Source organism: Triticum dicoccoides, chromosome 7A (assembly GCF_002162155.2).
Source record: "Triticum dicoccoides isolate Atlit2015 ecotype Zavitan chromosome 7A, WEW_v2.0, whole genome shotgun sequence".
Lineage (NCBI taxonomy): Eukaryota > Viridiplantae > Streptophyta > Magnoliopsida > Poales > Poaceae > Triticum > Triticum dicoccoides.
The window spans coordinates 487,811,865-487,818,285 of record NC_041392.1 but is presented as its reverse complement, the minus strand read 5'-3'; positions in this window follow the sequence as shown (position 1 = coordinate 487,818,285).

Here is a 6,421-nt window from a genome sequence, read left to right as displayed (position 1 = left end):
GCTTGAATGAGATAACATCCTCGAAAAGAGCTTGAACGAAAGCAGAGTGTAAGCACGAATCTTCGAGATATCTTGAACACTCCGGAACAGTAGAATAGCGAGAGGTGAATGATTAAGAATTGCACCGGCATGAGAAAGCATTGAAATGAGGAAAGGGTATGATCAACAAAGCTTGACTGAAACCACCGGAGAAGAAAAAGAACGAAGAATGATGAACTTGAAGCTCCGCTAGAATCTTCATGAGAAATCATCGGATAATACATTGACGGAAAAGAATGGAAAGGCTTCACAACAATAAAAGGATACTTGAATAACAAATCTGAGTCCTTGAAGAAAAAGGGTGGGAGGGCGGGAAAACAAAGGCAGCTTGGGACGAACGAAATGAACACCATTGAGAAGAACTGAGGTTGGATCTTGCAAATGTTGAGGTGATCGGATCCACTTGGAGGGAAAGCTCACCGGTTGAGAAGAATTGACATGACAATCTCAATAAACGAGAAGGATTAGTATTCACATAGGAATATGAGAACACCGGTTCAGAAAGGTATGGAATCAACACTTGACATCGAAGCAACTCGAATACCACAACTCAAAACAAAACAAAGGATTGGCTTACAGAATAAGCCGGAACAAACATATGATTGAGATTTCGTCCGAAGTTTTCATGGTGGGGCCTACATGGGCTCGATCGTACAGCACCATCATGTACAAGGCAGTGCACATGACATACGAAGTGTCCCCCGAGTCGGCATAGCCAAGGACTGTTTAAGACACAACGAGACCACTGTAAAACCAACCGTGGATAGGCGGACCACTAGACGTCGAACCCCAATTTCATATCATACATCTGTCGGAAAGATATCCTAAGAGCTACTTGAATTCCCACTTATAAACTCCCGAAACTTTCCGGTTATGCAATCAGGTGTTGGGGATACAGGGGAAGCATAATATCTCACCCAAAACTAGCAAATCCTACATCCAGTTGTATCCATCCTTCAACACATAACCAAGAAACCTTCGAAAATCGTTTACCTCAACCTTCGAAAAGCATCCGTTACAAGTTATGGCAATACTCCCGAACTCCCGCCCCAGTACTGGGTGGCGTCTAGGTTATCTCACCAACAACTACATAAAAGAGATTTTCGATGTCGGCAAAACTCAGGTATTCCAGAACTGCAATGATAAAATTGTGACGACAACACCTCGGAGCTCAACTCCCCGGGACACTGCCACAACCCCTAAATGACAGGAGGCACCAAGAACAATGTTCTCGTCACAAAACCATCGGAACAATTCCAAGATACCCGCGTGATCCTAATTTTTTTAGTGAAATTTGAGAAGAGAAGAGTCAAAAATCTACGTCAGGATGCCTCACCAGAGCAACGAAGGGACTGAGGAGTAAAAAGAATCCTACTCTCCGATATATATAATCCTAAATGACTCAAAACATTTTTCTAGACTCAACAACGCCAGCGATTCGATCAAGCAGGGGGCTCCTAAAGTCGGGGAAGGCTCTGATACCAACTTGTTACGCCCTCGATGAGGCTATATCTCCCACGTGTTGAAGCACGACTTAGAGGCATAACCGCATTGAAAGCAATGTCGCAAGTGAGGAAATCTTCACACAACCCATGTAATACATAAGGGAAAGAGATACATAGTTGGATTACACTCGCCACTTCACACAATACCTGAAAATAACATTACAAGGTCCGACTACGAAACCAAAATAAAAGAAGACTACCCCAAATGCTACACAGATCGCCGATCGTCCCAACTGGGCTCCACTACTGATCAACTGGAAATGGAACAACATAGCAAACACAATATTCAACGAGCTCCTCCTTGAGCTCGGTTGCGTCACCTGCACGGTCTCATCGGTACCTGCAAACTGGTTTTGGAAGTATCTGTGTGTCACAAGGACTCAGCAATCTCACACCCTCGTGATCAAGACTATTTAAGCTCATGGGTAAGGTAAAAGGTAATGAGGTGGAGCTGCAGCAAGCGACTAGCATATATGGTGGCTAACATACGCAAATGAGAGCGAGAAGAGAAGGCAAAAGCAAGGTCGAGCAACTATGATCAAGAAGTGATCCTAGAACAACCTATGTCAAGCATTACCCCAACACCGTGTTCACTTCCCGGACTCTGCCGAGAAGAGACCATCACGGTTACACACACGGTTGGTGCATTTTAATTAAGTTAAGTTTCAGGTTTCCTACAACCGGACATTAACAAATTCCCATCTGCCCATAACCGTGGGTACAACTTTCGAAAGTTCAATCCCTGCAGGGGTGTCCCAACTTAGCCCATCACAAGCTCTCACGGTCAACGAAGGATATTCCTTCTCCCAAGACAATCCGATCAGACTCGGCATCTCGATTACAAGACATCCTCGGCAATGGTAAAACAAGACCAGCAAAGCCGCCCGAATGTGCCGACAAATCCTGATAGGAGCTGCACATATCTCGTTCTCAGGGCACACTCAGATGAGACTAGCTACGAGTAAAACCAACCCTCAAGTTTCCCCGAGGTGGCCCCGCAGGCAGCTCAGTTCGGACCAACACTCAGAGGAGCACTGGCCCAGGGGGTTAAATAAAGATGACACTTGGGCAGGCCTACCCAAGGGAAAGAAAAGGCTAGGTGGCGAATGGTAAAACCAATGTTGGGCCTTGCTGGAGGAGTTTTATTCAAGGCGAACTATCAAGGGGTTCCCATTATAACCCAACCGTGTAAGGAATGCAAAATCTGGGAACATAACACCGATATGACGGAAACTAGGGCGGCAAGAGTGGAACAAAACACCCGAGCCTTCCACCCTTTACCAAGTATATAGATGCATTAATTAAATAAGAGATATTGTGATATCCCAACAAAATATCCATGTTCCAACAAGGAACAAACTCCAATCTTCACCTGCAACTAGCAACGCTATAAGAGGGGTTGAGCAAAGCGGTAACATAGCCAAACAACGGTTTGCTAGGACAAGGTGGGTTAGAGGCTTGGTTTAACAATATGGGAGGCATGATAAGCAAGTGGTAGGTATCGTAGCATAGGCATAGCAAAAGAGCGAGCAACTAGCAAGCAAAGATAGAAGTGATTTCGAGGGTATGGTCATCTTGCCTGAAATCCCGCAAGGAAAAAGAACGAGTCCATGAAGAAGACAAACGGACGTAGCCAAACGGGTCCTCACAAACGCGATGTTATTGGAACCAACCCGAAGAAGAAACACCGGAAAGAAGCACACAACATAGTAAACAACCAACACATGAACATGGCATGGTATGTGGTGCATATACATGATTTGGACATGAATTATTGAACCTGGCCTCAACTTGGCAAACCAAGAGTTCCACTAGAAAGAGGAGTTGATTTCGGTCGAAATCAATATGAAGATCACCGGAATCGGATGCACGGTTTGGAAATGGCAAGCAAAACAAATATGGCACCGGTCTGCGATTAACAGCAAGTAGCCTCCTAAATGCATCAAGAACAACATGCTACATCACTCAAACATTGCAACAAAATACATGGCAGGGATCCACTCATGATGCTTGATAAAAGATGAACACTGAGCTACGGCTAATTCACTCAATTGCAAGCTCAAACAAGCATGGCAAAAGTGCAAACGATAACAGGTTACAGACTTTGTGAAATTATCAACAAGTCAGGAATTTATCATCAGGAAGCAATGTTTAGAGCATGAAAACTACATGCTACAGGAACATATCATGGCAAAGCAAGGCATGGCATGAAGCTACTCAAAGCATATAACAAAAGTCCCTTCGGGGAAATGTCACGCGGTGACATGCGGAGCCCTGCCTGGCCTGCTACAGCTCGGGTTCCCGGAGTCCTGTTAGCCCAGTGCTACAGCCCGGATTCGCATGCTGCTGACTGACATGCTCGATGTTGATTCATGTATGCCTGTCCCCGTAAGTTAGTGCCACTTTGGGTTCATGACTAGTCATGTGGGCCCGGGTTCTCTGTCATATGGATTCTAGAGACACTATCATATACGTGAGCCAAAAGGCACAAACGGTCCCGACCATGGTAAGGCGACACCCGTGGGAATACCGTGCATGAGGCCGCAAAGTGATATGAGGTGTTACCGGCTAGATCGATGTGACTTGGAATCGGGGTCCTGACACCTTTCTTATTCAGTACATGGGATGTGTAAAGATTACCCCTCTTGCGATAGACCTACCATGCGGCTATGCCTCTAAGTCGTGCCCCGACACGTGGGAGATATAGCCGCATTTTGGGTGTTACATTCGGACATAAAGTGGGAAAGAAGATTAGGGAGTAAGCCAATACCGAACAAGGTTGGGCGAAACAGTTTCCATTATAGTCTGATTGGTACGTCAAAACGTATTTTTATAGAGGATGCTATAAGCATCAAGGCCATTTTACATGTCGAGAACAAGGGAAAGCTGTATACAGGTCTAAATTTGAGGAGATGATCTTGAAGATCTTTTGGTCACTCTGCCGCACGTCTGCGCCGCATTTCCCTATAGCATATGGTCCTTTGAGAGGATCAACAACTGAGTGTGTATAAGGACCTGGAAGAGGACCCTGAGTGCCATCGAGGAGTGGTGTAGGTTTTAAAGGACCTAAAAAGAGAAAGCAAGAAACAAAGATGGAAGGATATAAAGGTCCGGATAGGGTCAAGCCGTATTGTGGACCTTATTTTGAAGAGGCCTCCGTCCTTACCCATGGTATTTTTAGTGCGTAATTATGTATGCGCGGTGTGTATGCCGCTATCTAGTTGGGGTTCTGACGGAGGCCGGATTGCTAATCTAGCTATGGACGAGCCGGACTGTCATTCTGCTGGGTAGACCGGACTCGTTTGACAGTGTTCGAGGGCTTGGCTGCCGATGTAGTATTCGGCTTAATGAGGCCACCCTATACTTTAGCTGCGAGGGCCACCGTATGCTCCTCAGTGCGGAGGGAGCGCCCCGTATTTCCATTGACTATTATAATGCCACGAGGTCTAGTCATTTTGAGCTTTAGGTAAGCATAATGCGGGACCGCATTGAAGCGGGCGAAGGCAGTCCTTCCAAGGAGTGCGTGATAACCGCTGCGGAAAGGGATGACGTCGAAGATCAACTCTTCACTTCAGAAGTTGTCTGGTGAACCGAAGACCACTTCCAGTGTTACTGAGCCTGCGCAGTAGGCTTCAACGCCAGGTATTACCCCTTTAAAGGTGGTTTTGGTGGGCTTGATTCTTGATGAGTCGTTGCCCATTTTGCGAACAGTGTCCTGATAAAGCAGGTTAAGGCTGCTGTCGCCATCCATAAGGACTTGCATGAGATGGAATCCGTTGATAGTTGGATCGAGGACCAATGCTGCCGAACCTCCATGACGGATACTGGTCAGATGGTCTCTGTGATCGAAATTGATCGGACAGGCTGACCATGGATTCAATTTTGGGGTGACTGGCTCTATGGCATAGATGTTCCTTAGTGCGTGCTTGCACTCCATTTTGGGTATATGCGTAGCATATATCATATTCACTGTTTTTACCTCGAGGGGAAACTTCTTCTGTCCCCCTGTGTTCGGTGGGCGAGGCTCTTCATCATCGTCCTCGCTGGGCGGCCCCTTCCCCTTTTGTCTGGTGCTTAGCTTGCCGGCCTGTTTAAAGACCCAACAATTCATGTTGGTATAATTAGCAGGTTTATGAGGGGTACCATGAATCTGGCAAGGCCGATCGAGTATTCGGTCCAAACTAGATGGACCATCCTTGTTTCCTTTGAATGGCCTCTTCCATTGACTAGGTTTAGAGCCACTGAATCCGGTGTTAACCCCATGTCCTCGGTATCTTCATTATTGCTATGACGTTTGTGTCTGTTGCGTCGTGGCTTGCCATTGCCATCCCTGGCTTCGGAGGTGCCAAGGTCACTGGTGCTATTGCTTCTACGAGCTAGCCGGCTATCCTCTCCCGCGAAAAAGTGGGTCATAAGTACAGTAAGGGCTGCCATGGACTTCATTTTTCTTGGCCTAGGTGTCGGGCAAGCCACTCGTCTCGGACGCTGTGTTTAAAGGCCGCGAGGGCTTCGGCGTCCGGACAGTCCACTATTTGGTTCTTTTTAATTAAGAACTTGGTCCACAGCTTCCGGGCTGATTCTCCGAGTTGCTGGATTATGTGACTAAGGTCATCGGCATCTGGATGCCGGACGTAGGTTCCTTGGAAGTTGTCTCTAAAGGCATCCTCCAAGTCTTCCCAGCTGCCAATAGAGTTTTCTGGGAGGCTGTTTAACCAATGTCGTGCTGGTCCCTTTAATTTTAGCGGGATGTATTTGATGGCATGGAGATCATCACCGCGGGCCATGTGAATATGGAGAAGAAAATCTTCAATCCATACCGCGAGATCTGTAGTACCATCGTATGATTCAATGTTCATGGGTTTAAACCCCTCAGGGAA